The 12,077-nt window shown below is 45.2% G+C and overlaps 1 long non-coding RNA gene across 1 annotated transcript; it reads right to left on the bottom strand.

Annotated features, from left to right (window-relative positions):
- Nucleotides 1-552: 552 nt before the first annotated feature.
- On the bottom strand, nt 553-12,077 carry LOC309358316. Its single transcript, XR_014163446.1, has 3 exons — nt 12,006-12,077; nt 2,688-2,764; nt 553-609 (listed from the first exon to the last, which is right to left on the bottom strand). It is a non-coding gene; the product is annotated as an uncharacterized lncRNA (long non-coding RNA).

The raw sequence follows: 12,077 nt of genomic DNA, 5'->3' as shown, positions 1-12,077 counted from the left end.
GCTTGCAGATACAATTTCTGTGGAACATGTAGCTCAGCCAAGACTCTTACGTTAGGGTTTTTGTTTTTTCTCAGCCTCCGTTTTATACATTGTTACACTGGAAGTGGAAAGATTTGAATGTTGCCACCTTGCTTTTGGACTCATTTTTTAATGGCCACATCCGGAGTATACCTTTACAGCCCATGGATTCTCCTAAAGAACATTCACCCACCCCTCACAGAGTTATAATTCTCAACAGTTTAAACAAAATACAGTTCCCATCCTCCGGATGTCGCTGAACTCCAACTCCCATCCTCTCTGACTATTGGCCATGCTGGCAGGGGCTGATGGGAGTTGGAGTCCAACAACATCTGGGGGACCTCTGATTCCCCTGTTCTGGTCTACGGAGACTTGCACTTGTTCTCTAGTACTTTAGACATAGAGGGTTCTCCTACCAGGACTGAAACTGGGGTCTTCTGCATGTACATCAGTAGCTTGACCATGGAGCCACTTCCCTTTCCTAGGAGGGAGACCCACAGCACTCTTCCATCCAAAGCTTGTCCTGTCCCATATATGTCTGAACCTAAAGGTCATTGATCAGAATTCCTCTTGTTCACACAGCCAGGGCGGCTAAAGGATAGGAAAACGGTAAGGTTTATTTTCAGTGACTATTTCCTGTTCATTGTATAAAGATATCTTAATCCCTTTTCTGTTCCAGATTAACTCTGAGACATTATTCGCACAACAAATGTCACAGATTAGAATCGGCATTCCATCAATTCAATGCTTCACTGTTCTGAATAGATCTTGTTTATCCCTAGGCTGATGGCTATCTGGTATGGTCTACTTCTTTGGGGGCAAGTACTGTATAGACTAGGGACGTGGGTGGTGCTGTGGTTTAAACCACTGTGCCGCTTGGACTTGCCAATCAGAAGGTTGGCGGTTCGAGGTCCCGCAACGGAGTGAGCTCCCGTTGCTTGGTCCCTGCTCCTGCCAACCTAGCAGTTCGAAAGCACGTCAAAGTGGTAGTAGATAAATAGGTACCACTCCAGCGGGAAGGTAAACAGCGTTTCCGTGCGCTGCTCTGGTTTGCAAGAAGTGGCTTTGTCATGCTGGCCACATGACCCAGAAGCTGTACACCGGCTCCCTCGGCCAATAAAGCGAGATGAGTGCCGCATCCCCAGAGTCGGTCAAGACTGGACCTAATGGTCAGGGGTCCCTTTACCTTTAATATATTCCACCATTAACGTGATAACTCTCTCTCTCTCTCTCTCTCTCTCTGTGTGTGTGTGTGTGTATGTAAACTAGGGAATGCCACTACTGCTCACCAAACCTGCCTTCCTGCCAATCTCTTTGTCAACCCCCTTCCCCTACAACTAGCCAACCCTTCCTTATTCTACACCTGATCAAATCACCCTTCCTTTACATCTCATCCACCTTTTTCTTATCCCTTCCTGGTTCAACTAAAGCCCCTCCACTCACAGCTCTCCACCCCCTCCCAACCTTTTAAAGGAGAAGGAAAGCATTTCAGACAGTTATTTTCTGAAGTGCTCCCCCAGCCTCCGTTAAGCTACACTGCATTTTACATGGAGAGGGGGTGCTTCATAGAGCAGTTGCCCCAATTGCTCTGTGAAGCGCTCCCTCCCTCCTTTGTTAAACAGCTTGCCTGAGCCACCTGACCCAACTCCATCACAGTGGAGTTGGTTAGCTACATTCTGGTAACCATGTGAATGGCAGCGTGGTGCCAACCATACATTTTTGTGCACATAGGAAGAAAACACAGGCACATACACACATATGGGTTGGCTTATTTCTGTGTATCAACACTCCCACAAGATGTGCCCTGCCTTAATTTGTTTTTAGCACTAACTCTAGTGCCATGCTCATCACAATATTGTTTTGCATTAGGCAAGTTAGAAAATATGTAGACAAATCTTGTGCAACTCCTTCCACCCTGTTTCCACCCCTTTTACTCATTTATTGCATTAATAGTAATCTAACAGTGTGCATGTCCCCCTGTTTCTACCTTTACAAAGACCTCCTTTCAACATCTCCAGTGATTTTGCATGTTTGAACTGTTTCATAGTTCTTTACAAATGTTTTTTTCAAGCTCTCTCGCCCTCTCTCTGCCATCCCACCCCATGCTTTCTTCTGCCACTGCCAAAGCATTAACACTATTCCCACTTCATGAACATACTGAACCCAAGTGCCAAACTCTAAAGAAAGTGGCACCTTCAAAGTCTCTTGTCCTTCTGAGACAAGCAGCAAACCACCACCATCTATTGGCCAAAATGAAAACTTGAGGATACTGTTATGCGTACATAGCAGGGAACTCTGTTGAAGGTGATATGAGAGCCATCTTCAGATATCTGAAGGGCTGCCACATGGAAGAGAGAGCAAGCTTGTTTTCTCCTGCTCTAGAGCGGAAGACCCAAAACACTGTGTTCAAAATGCAAGAGAGGAGATTCCAACTAAACATTTGGAAGAACTTTCCGATGGTAAGGACTGCTTGGCAGTGGAAAGGAACAGTGGCGTAGCGTGGGTTGTCAGCACCCGGGGCAAGGCAAGTAATTTGCACCCCCTAACCCGTGGATTTGCGCCCCCTAACTCATGGATTTGTGCCCCCTAACCCTAACCCCCAGATGTTGCGCCCAGTGCGGCCGCCCCCCCCCCTGCACCCCCCATGCTATGCCACTGGAAAGGAATACCTCAGAAGGTGTGGATGCTCCTTCATGGCTGGTTTTTAAACAAAGTATTCTTGCTTGTTGTTTGCTGCCCTGGGCTCCTTTGGCAGAAAGGAAGGGATATAAGTTTAATCAATCAATCATTCAATCAATCAATCAATCAATCAGTGTTGCAGAATATATCCAGGAGGGAGAACAGTCTGGAGGGGCTCTAGGCCTGCAATCAATCCTCAGCACATTTTTCCCATGCTTGGTTTTGTCTCCACTTGCCTTCCCTTTCTCTGTTTTTAATGTTAGATTGTAAGTTCATCAGGGAAAGGACCTGTAATCTGCAAAGCACCCCAACACTCCCCATCTCTTCCAGTTAGTATAGCAGTGAAACTTGGAAAAAAGAATGTTAACAATACACATATTTTTCATAACAGTCCACACATCCACCTGCTGCTTTTCTTCTGTGGCAGTCATGTCCAACAGGTAGATTGTGATCTACTGGTAGATCACTGGCTCCCCCTAAGGAAGCTATAAAGCTTTGGCTCCCCCCCCCAAAAAAACCAGGCCTCCTTCTTCCCCCCAAAAACCTCAATAACTTTGACCTGAACCCCTAAAAAGGGGGCAGAGCACTGCCAGTTTTTAACTCTGTGAGTAGATCGCAGTCTCTTTGGAGTTGGCCACCCCTGTTCCATGGGAATATGTGAAATTGACAAGATGGTCCCTAGTGGAGGATAGTAATTCCCCATGGAAAATGCAATTGATCCATATGACCCACACATTGTCAAACTGGGACATTTCACATCATTTTCCCTTTCACAGAAGATCTGTCTCTTTTGGGGACATCCTCCTCCCATGCACATTCATGCCCAGAGAAGACAAAATTGCCACATGCACAACCTCTCTCCTTTACATTCTGAAGTGTGTTCTTATGACCAGAATAGTATTTACACTGCATGATGGAAACCTGATGAAGCAGGCACAACATAGCTTCCTTGTAGAACTATCTGAGAAGATGGGGAACTTGTGCTCCTCCAGACGTTGTTGGACTCCAACTCCCATCAACCCCAGCCAACACTGCCAACGGTCTGGGATGGTAGGAATAGTTGCAGTGCCGTAACATAGGGATGCCCAGACGCTCCTCAGACCTGTTGCAGGTTGTGGGGAAATGGCTGGCTGGCTGGCTAGAAGGCTCTCCCCCACCTTCAAATATATGTGTCCCAAAACAGGCAAATTCATGCCAAAATCTTGTTTTGGTCCACCATCTTGATTCAAAATGGAAACCCTCAGGCTAGGTTTGGTGATGATATCTGGAGAGGCTGCTGACCCTATACCCAAAAAGTAGGCAAAGTCACATTTCAATCCACCATCTTGATTCAAAATGGCAGCCAAAACTCAAACTTTAAGAAGAGTGCCACCCCCACCCCTTGGGAACCCACATGCCAAGTTTGGTGACCCTATCCGAAGAGGTGTTCAAATGTATAGACAACAAACAGACAAATGGACAGACAAAGCACTTTCCAAAATATGTAGCAGATATACACACATGCACATACACTAACCCTTGGGGTTATCTGGTGTAATTAATTTATGAAATTTATGAAATTCACTTCTAGGAGATCTGATCAGATGGCTTTAAAATAAGATTAGACTAATTCATGGAGTCTGTCAGTGGCTTTTAGTCATGGTGGCTAAATGGCATTTTGATGTACAGAAGTGGCAAGCCACTGGGTTTTTAGAAAGCAGATTTTCCAACTGCACAAATCCCCCCCCCCTCCAGGTACCCCACACTTAAACAAACCCCTAATGAGCACAAGGTGTGCTTTGCTCCTTGTTTACACCTGCATCAATGGTACCTTCTCCATAGGAGCTGGTGATTCTTATCTAGTTTTATACAGCAGCAATTCATTCAGTAACTAACACGTGCAAAACCAGGAGTACCATCAGGGTATTTACGAGGATGCAACACGACACCTCAGTGTGCCATGAAATATCAGTTGCAGGGAGGGAAATAGTAGGAAAGGTTGCTCCCTTTGTGTCCCACTTGTGGACCTCCAAGAGGCATCACGTTGGTCTCTGTGGGAAGCAGCTTTCTGGAAGAGAGGGGTCTTTAGTTGTGTGTTCATGTGTACTATTTATCAAAGGCTGTCCTTTGCTTGAAGAGCAAAGTCTGGCTTAAAGATAAAGACCCCTAAGAACAAAGAGCAGGAGGGACCTTGAAGTTGTCCCTCAGCATTTAGCACCTGGACATCATACTGAGCAGTGCCACAGGCCACCTGGCCATAGTCCTCCACACTGCAGTGAGGTTGTAGTTCTAAATTTGCATCTGTACATATCAATTAACATACAGTCATACCTCGGGATAAATACGCTTCAGGCTGAGCATTTTCGGGTTGAGCTCCGTGGTGACTCGGACATAACGGAACGCATTACTTCCGGGTTTCGCCGCTCGTGCATGTCCAGACGCTCAAAATGACATCACGCCAGTGGCGTAGCGTGGGGGGTGCAGGGGGGGCCGGCCACACCGGGCGCAACATCTGGGGGTTAGGGGGTGCAAATCCACAGGTTAGGGGGCACAAATTACTTGCCTTGCCCCGGGTGCTGACAACCCACGCTACGCCACTGCATCACGCACATGCGCGGAAACGGCAAAATGCAACCCACAGATGTGCAGTCGCGTGTTACGTTTGCTTCAGGATGCGAACGGGGCTCCGGAACAGATCCCGTTCGCATCCAGAGTTACCACTGTTATGCACATTTTATGCAAATCTGGCGTTCTTTTTACCTCAGCATACATTCCCCCCACCCCACCAACCCTGAACTGGCCCTTCTGGTGGCATGCTGCACATCTCACAAAGCAGGGTTTAGAAAAGAACTGAGATTTGCAGGCCCTGCAGATACCAATCCTCCAGACCAGGCTGCTTGAATCTTGCAGCGTAAGGAATGAAATCCTTTTCAAGTTCCAAAAGGACAATTTTAGCATGCAGTGTGGAATTTGAGTTGGCTTAAAGGCAGTTACAAACACACACACAGTAAAGAAAAGGGGGGTGGAGTGATGTGGATAATAAAATTCCAGAAATTCAAACAGTACTGAAGTTTCAGACCCAAAGCAAGCTTCAAAGTGACTGCTGACTAGCCCATAGCTTCTTTAAAAATGTTATAGTACAAAAAATGTTATGATATATGATTGGAGTTACTGTTGCCCAGGATGTGTACACACACACATTTTTGCCCTACTGTTTTCTTTGATCAGGCAGGCTTTGCAAACTTTCAGAAGTACTGCACAAATCTGCAATTCACCAGGTCCATTAGGGCGCTTGCCTACTACATTCCACAATGCCTCTATCATACTAGTTTCAGCTCCCTTGGGAGGTAGGGGAAGTTATCGCTGATTTCCAGTCAAGATCACAGGCCCAGGGAGGATTTGTGTGTGAAAGGAAAAGGCTTCTGGGAGAAGAATGTCTTTCAGATAGTTGGCATTCTTTGTTTCCTTTCTGTTTGGTCTAATGCTAACTGTCTGTTGATGTGAGATAGGCAGGTTTCAACTTTTAAAAGTCCTATAAGAATGAAGACAAGAGATGCTTTGTACTGCACCTGTGAACCCATCTGCTCTGTTACTGGCCTTGTTTGCACATAATGCCATGGCCAGTGTTATATTTGAACCATGCCCAGCAGTTTCTTTGGTTTACTCCTAACAAACCATGGTCTGCTGTTAGCTTGATTTGTTTCAACTATGGTTTGGCATTATGTCTGAGCCCAACACCACGGTTTGTTTGGCCTTCATTAGAGTTTGGACATTGGATAAAAATGTTACTGTCCATTAATGGCCACAGTAACCAATATGGTAGCAAGTTGTTAGGAGATGGCTTATTCATGATGGAATCTCTAGAATGTTTGGACACATTTTAGGGTGGTGAATGCCTTTCTCAGGAGAACTGACGGTGGCAGGCAGATCTGCTGCATAACAGGAGTTGGAGATCACAATGGTTATGGTATATTACTGTGACTTGACTCCGCATTAATAGCTGGTCTGCTTCAATTGTGGTTTGGCATCACATGTGAACCCAGCACCATGGTTTGTTTTGCTGTCTCTAATGAAGTGGTCAAGTGTATTACAGCTGCGGTGATCTCTCATCAGGGTTCTCTTAGTCCCCTAAAGAGTTTTTGCCCAAGCCATCAGAGTTTGGTGGCAGAGGCTCATGTGCTGATGAACCCTCACGGGACAGACCAGTTTGGAAATCCACCTCCCCCTTGGAGCTACAATTTCTGGAGGACTCTTTCTCCAAGGCCTTCCTTGACAAAATCAAGAAAGGATAAAATAGATCTATATCTGTTCTGAGCACTTTTTTTCTTAAGCCCACAATGGGCTAATTGACAGTACCATGAGCAGTACCTGGCATTTTACTTCCTTAGTGAACTCATCAGCTTAAACTTGGACATGGTGACATTTATTAGCTTCTCACTTTGGGATGAAAGGAAAGCCCAGGACAAGGGAGATGCTCAGTGGAAGTCTGAACAGCTAAGGCTGGGTGACATCCCCCCCCCCCCGCCTCAGTTCTGCACTTGACAGCCACATGGTAGGAGCCATACAAGACTGCTGATGATGGTGTGATTCACGTCAATCCCATGTTTAAGCCAAGCCAAAGGCAATGGTTCTTATTGCCATGGTGACACCTTGTGCTGGCATCTGATCTTAACTTAGCTATGTCAGTCATTAGATTCATCTTCATCCTCCTTCTTGGAAATGGGCCTGCACATTCAAAACTTAGCCCAGCCCTAAATATTCCATAGCCATCTCTGAGCAGAGAAAATGGCATGCATTGGTTTTCATTTCACCCTTTCCTGCAGTGACTTATGGAATTTTCAGACTGGTGTCAGAGGCCAAAGTGGACAGAGCAATGCATGTAAATCTTCCCTTGGTTCAGCCGGCTAGCTTCTACAGATGCCTGACCACCACTCTCTGGCCTCTATTCAGGAAACCAAAAGGCATTATCAGAGTTCAAGAATGCAGGTTCAACCAGGCAAAAACTCTCCCGGAGGTGCAATGCAGGGTCAATGAAAGTTGTATCTCAAACCTCCAAGTGCCCCTATTTTCCAGGGACAATCCCAGATTTACAGAAGCCATCCCAGTTTCTGATTTGATCCTGGAATGTCCTGCTTTTCCTTAGGACATCCCTATTTTCACCAGAGAAATGTTGGAGGGTATGGAGTTATGCAAGCCCCAAGAAAAGGAGATAACTTAAAAACCTTTAGAGGACATCTGAAGGCAGCCCTGTATAGTGTAGTTTTTATTGTCTATTTATTTATTATTATTATTATTTTTAGATATGTTGGAAGCTGCCCAGTGTGGCTGGCGCAAAGCTAGCCGTTAGGAAATCGCAATTACTAGACCTGGCTTCTATAAATGCATGAAACAGCACACTGTGCCAGCTTAGCTTACAAGCCAAGCGACAGGCTGTCAAGCAAGGCCCTGCTGCTCATGTTGCTTCAATTGTTTAGACTCTTGGACAGCAAAGGACATGGTCCCTCAGCTCTGGGTCTTGCCTCCAGCTGGCTGGAGGTGTGTTTTCCCCTCTAGCTCCCTGGCCCCCTCTTATATAGCGTTGCACTATGCTGACAAGGCCGCCTGGCACATTTGTCCATCCACATGGACTATACATCACTGTAACATTCCCTATGCATTTCTGGGGGGAAAGGGAGGTCTACTGTAAGTATTCTCATGGCTTTGAACTGAAAGCAACAGCGTGAGCCAAACTGATGCCTTATCTATGAAGTATAACTGGCCAGCTGGTTTCAAACTTTGATCTTCCCAGCTAGTGTATTGTTTCTCATACTTTACCAACCATGTGACATACTGCTGTTTTCTATTGAATAAATGCTTGAATGTACAGATTCACATTAACTCCTACAAGTATGGGATATTAATAGCAAGCATTGTGAGGTCTGGGCGTTTTAGGCCTTCAAGGGAGAACTGATGACAGAGCCATCCTATCTCCTCATGATACAATTCTCTTCTGTGATTCTACATGCATTGACTGCCCCTGAGCTAGGTGACCTGAAATGTACCATCTTCTTTTCTTCCTGTGCTATCCTGCCACGTAATCAGTGCTTTACAAATAACTGAGGAGACGTGATAATCTGAGCACAGGAGTGTTTCTGCACAGCTGCTGTGCCACAAAAACAGGATGTAACATTAGTTTGAAAAACACGAGTTGCCATGCTGAGTGAGCCCCCAGAAGGACACCCATTATCCCAGTTCTCTGTTTCTGTCACTCATTCATAACTAATGCTCCAGGCAAGGGACCCAGTGCACAGCAGGCTGGTAGCAGCATCCAGCCTCCCACACTCCTAAAGAGACCTTTATTCTATCTATAGAAGTTCTGTTTTTAGCTGTGGTAGCTAATAGCTATTGATGGACCTTTCCAATTGTTCCCCCTGCTTCTCTTTTGTAGTGTTTGGTGTGAATCATCCAAGAAGTGATCTCTCCTCTCTCTTCCAAATCTAAAACGAAAATTAATGTTTTCCCTTGGACATCAGTTTCCAGAGCCAGAGGCAGTGCTCAGGTAATTAAAGACACAAGCTTTTTGTAACCTCAGTGTAATCAGCAGCCTCCATCTCTTAAAATAATTAAAATGATGTGACTAAAGGCCTATAGATATACTGTGGCAATTATAAATTTTAATTGCTGTGTCACTTAATAAGGGTTTATGACACCTAATGGTGATTATGATCCCTTGTCGGTTTGCAGTGCAATCATAATTTTCAGAGTGGAGAATATCTCAAACACATTCATACGTATTTCTGCAAGAAAATTTACCTTCATTGTTTTTCTCTTTGTTTTTGTCCATCATTCTTTCATTATAGTAAAGATTGCCTATAGATTACCAATAAATAATATTTGCTGCCAATAAAAGGCAGATGCCATGGAGAGAGGCAGCAGCAGCAATATCATCCTTGCACAGAGGTTTATATGACTTTCTGTCAAAAAAATCTTTATCCTGCACGTTCTACTGCATTTCCCTCTCTCTTTCCTTACCAAAAAAGGCTGTTTTTATGTTTATCTAAGATTGCTTTTATTTTTATTTTTGGCCAAAGTTGTTGAGCAAAGATTTTTTTTATTTTTTATTTACAGGAAAATACACACTTCCCCAATGAGTTGCCATACATCCAGGTTTTTCTGGACATCTGGCCGACTCGCAGGAACCACAGACGTTGGCAGCCTTAATTTATCTTTAAGTGGGTATGTTGTTCAAAAGTGCAAAAGCACTTTCATCCACATTCATGGCACAAACCTAAATTTGCTGGTGTGTAATTGAATTCATCTAAAATAGTGACATGAGCTCTGTACCTTTCATTGCTCTTTGGTTCTGACTTGATCTTCAGTACCAACTACTGGCTTGTCTTGTGATTTAACGGGTTCCCACTCTTGACTCACCGAAGAGTGCTGCCCAGCCCTGACACTAAATGGGACTTCCCAGGGATCCCACAATACCTGCCCCTTTCCATAACGTGCATTACTTCTATGAGAAAAAATATTTGTGTTTCCCTGCCCCCCCCCCCGAGAGCATTTTCCATCAAGTAACAAGAAAAGAAACTGCATTCTTAAATTGAAATAATTTATTATCACTTGTACAACTTGTATGCAGTGGGATTACACGAGCACCCCCCACTCAGCTCTCTTAGTCTTAATTCCCCTCTTTTACTGACACACACCCACCAAACCCAAAAGTCAGTTGCCCTGTTGTTATCTTTTCATTCAGCACCCTAACAGCCCACGGATAGAAGCTGTTCTTTACCCTGTTGGTGAGACTAGTCATGCTTCTATATCTTCTGCCTGAGGGCAGGAGATCAAGAAAGTGCCAGCCAGGGTGTGAATCATCCCTGAGAATTTTCCTCACTCTCCCGAGGCAACGTTCTTCCATTATTTCATCCAGTGGATTCACAGGACAGCCCATAATATCTTGTGCTGTATTCACCACCCTCTGTAGGCACTTCCTATCAGTTGATGTCAAACCAGCGTACCACACTGTGATGCATTATGAAAGGACACTTTCTATAGTGATTAGGAGGAGATCATCAAATGGCCAGGCAGGAGAGAAATGCTCAAGCAGAATTTCTGATGCATTCACCTGACTTTTCAGGTGGCCAAGAGATGTTTGTGAATATCCTTTCTTTCATCTTGCAAATCATCTCTCTGCTGTTATGCACTCTGCAGCCTTCCCAGGTGCCCACACACCCTCAAATCTCCTGAATTCTTGGCTAGGCATTCCTGTAAATGCAGAAGGAAGGGCGGACAGGGCCTGCCTACTGCCTATTTGACAACTGTTGTTTGTGAGGAGACTTTTTTTACTTTGAAAGGAATTGTGTAGAATTATTTTTATAGGTAAAAGGAAGGACTTCCCTTGAAAATAAAACTTTTATGTGCACCAATCTCCATAGTTACCCTCCCCAGTTAAAACCCAGGGGTAGACAGTGTTAAGTTGTGGGTGAACGTATCAGATGATACAGCGATCCTTCAAACAGCTCTTGTTTATTCACAGGCCAGAACTGAACTGAACTGAAGGGTTCAGCCAGCCTGCTTATATAGAGCTCCAGTACAACATTACTGTAACAACTTCCTAAAACTATCCAATCACTGAACGTCACTTTCGATCCCTTATTTGCATAACTATCTAGAGTATCCCCCCGCTGGCCCAGGGTGAGAACTTCAGTACATAACAGACAGCATGAGGTAAGTCCTGCCAGGAAGTTACAGACACCCAGGGAAGCTGCAGTGTTGGTGAAATATTTAGTGGAAAGAAAAACATAGACAGAACACTGGTTGCCTTTATCACAGGCAAAGAAAATGAATTAGGGAATTGAAGGGAAGTTTTCTTTTTGCACAGCACTGAACATGCATCTTGTTAGTCAGGGCTGACTTGATACATTCGGAACGTGAGGCAACCCACAAAATGGTGCCTTCCCCCGCCAGCTAGGGAAGAAGGGGTAAGGAAAGATCTACATCAGGAGCAAGGGGGGAATCAAATCAATCTTACCTGAAGGTTGAAATGGGGATCAAAGGCCGTTGGGGAGGCACTCTGAATCATGGCAAGTGGGTGCAGAGCACAGGACATTCCAGAGGGCAACCCCTGGCATTTCCTCCCTAGGGGTGGCAGGTGCCCAGTAGCACCTCCTATTCTTCTAGAGGCTATTGTAAAGGCAGCATGGCTGGGGCATAGCTGTCAATGTTTTCCTTTTTTAAGGGACATTCCCTTATTCCAAATAGGATTCCTCGCAAGAAAAGAGACAGCTATGGGCTGGGGCTGTTGAGGTGACAGCAGGGCCAGTCTCCAAGGCAGGGGTCAGCAAAGTTACCGCGCCTCGGGCGGTGTCTCCAGTGCCGATCATGTGGTGGGCCAGAGGGTAGGGGAGCGCATGCCCATACAC

Source organism: Podarcis melisellensis (genome assembly GCF_964234715.1).
Source record: "Podarcis melisellensis genome assembly, chromosome: 15".
In the NCBI taxonomy this organism is placed as follows: domain Eukaryota; kingdom Metazoa; phylum Chordata; class Lepidosauria; order Squamata; family Lacertidae; genus Podarcis; species Podarcis melisellensis.
The sequence above is the reverse complement of the archived record's forward strand: the minus strand, read 5'-3'. Positions and strand labels throughout refer to the sequence as shown.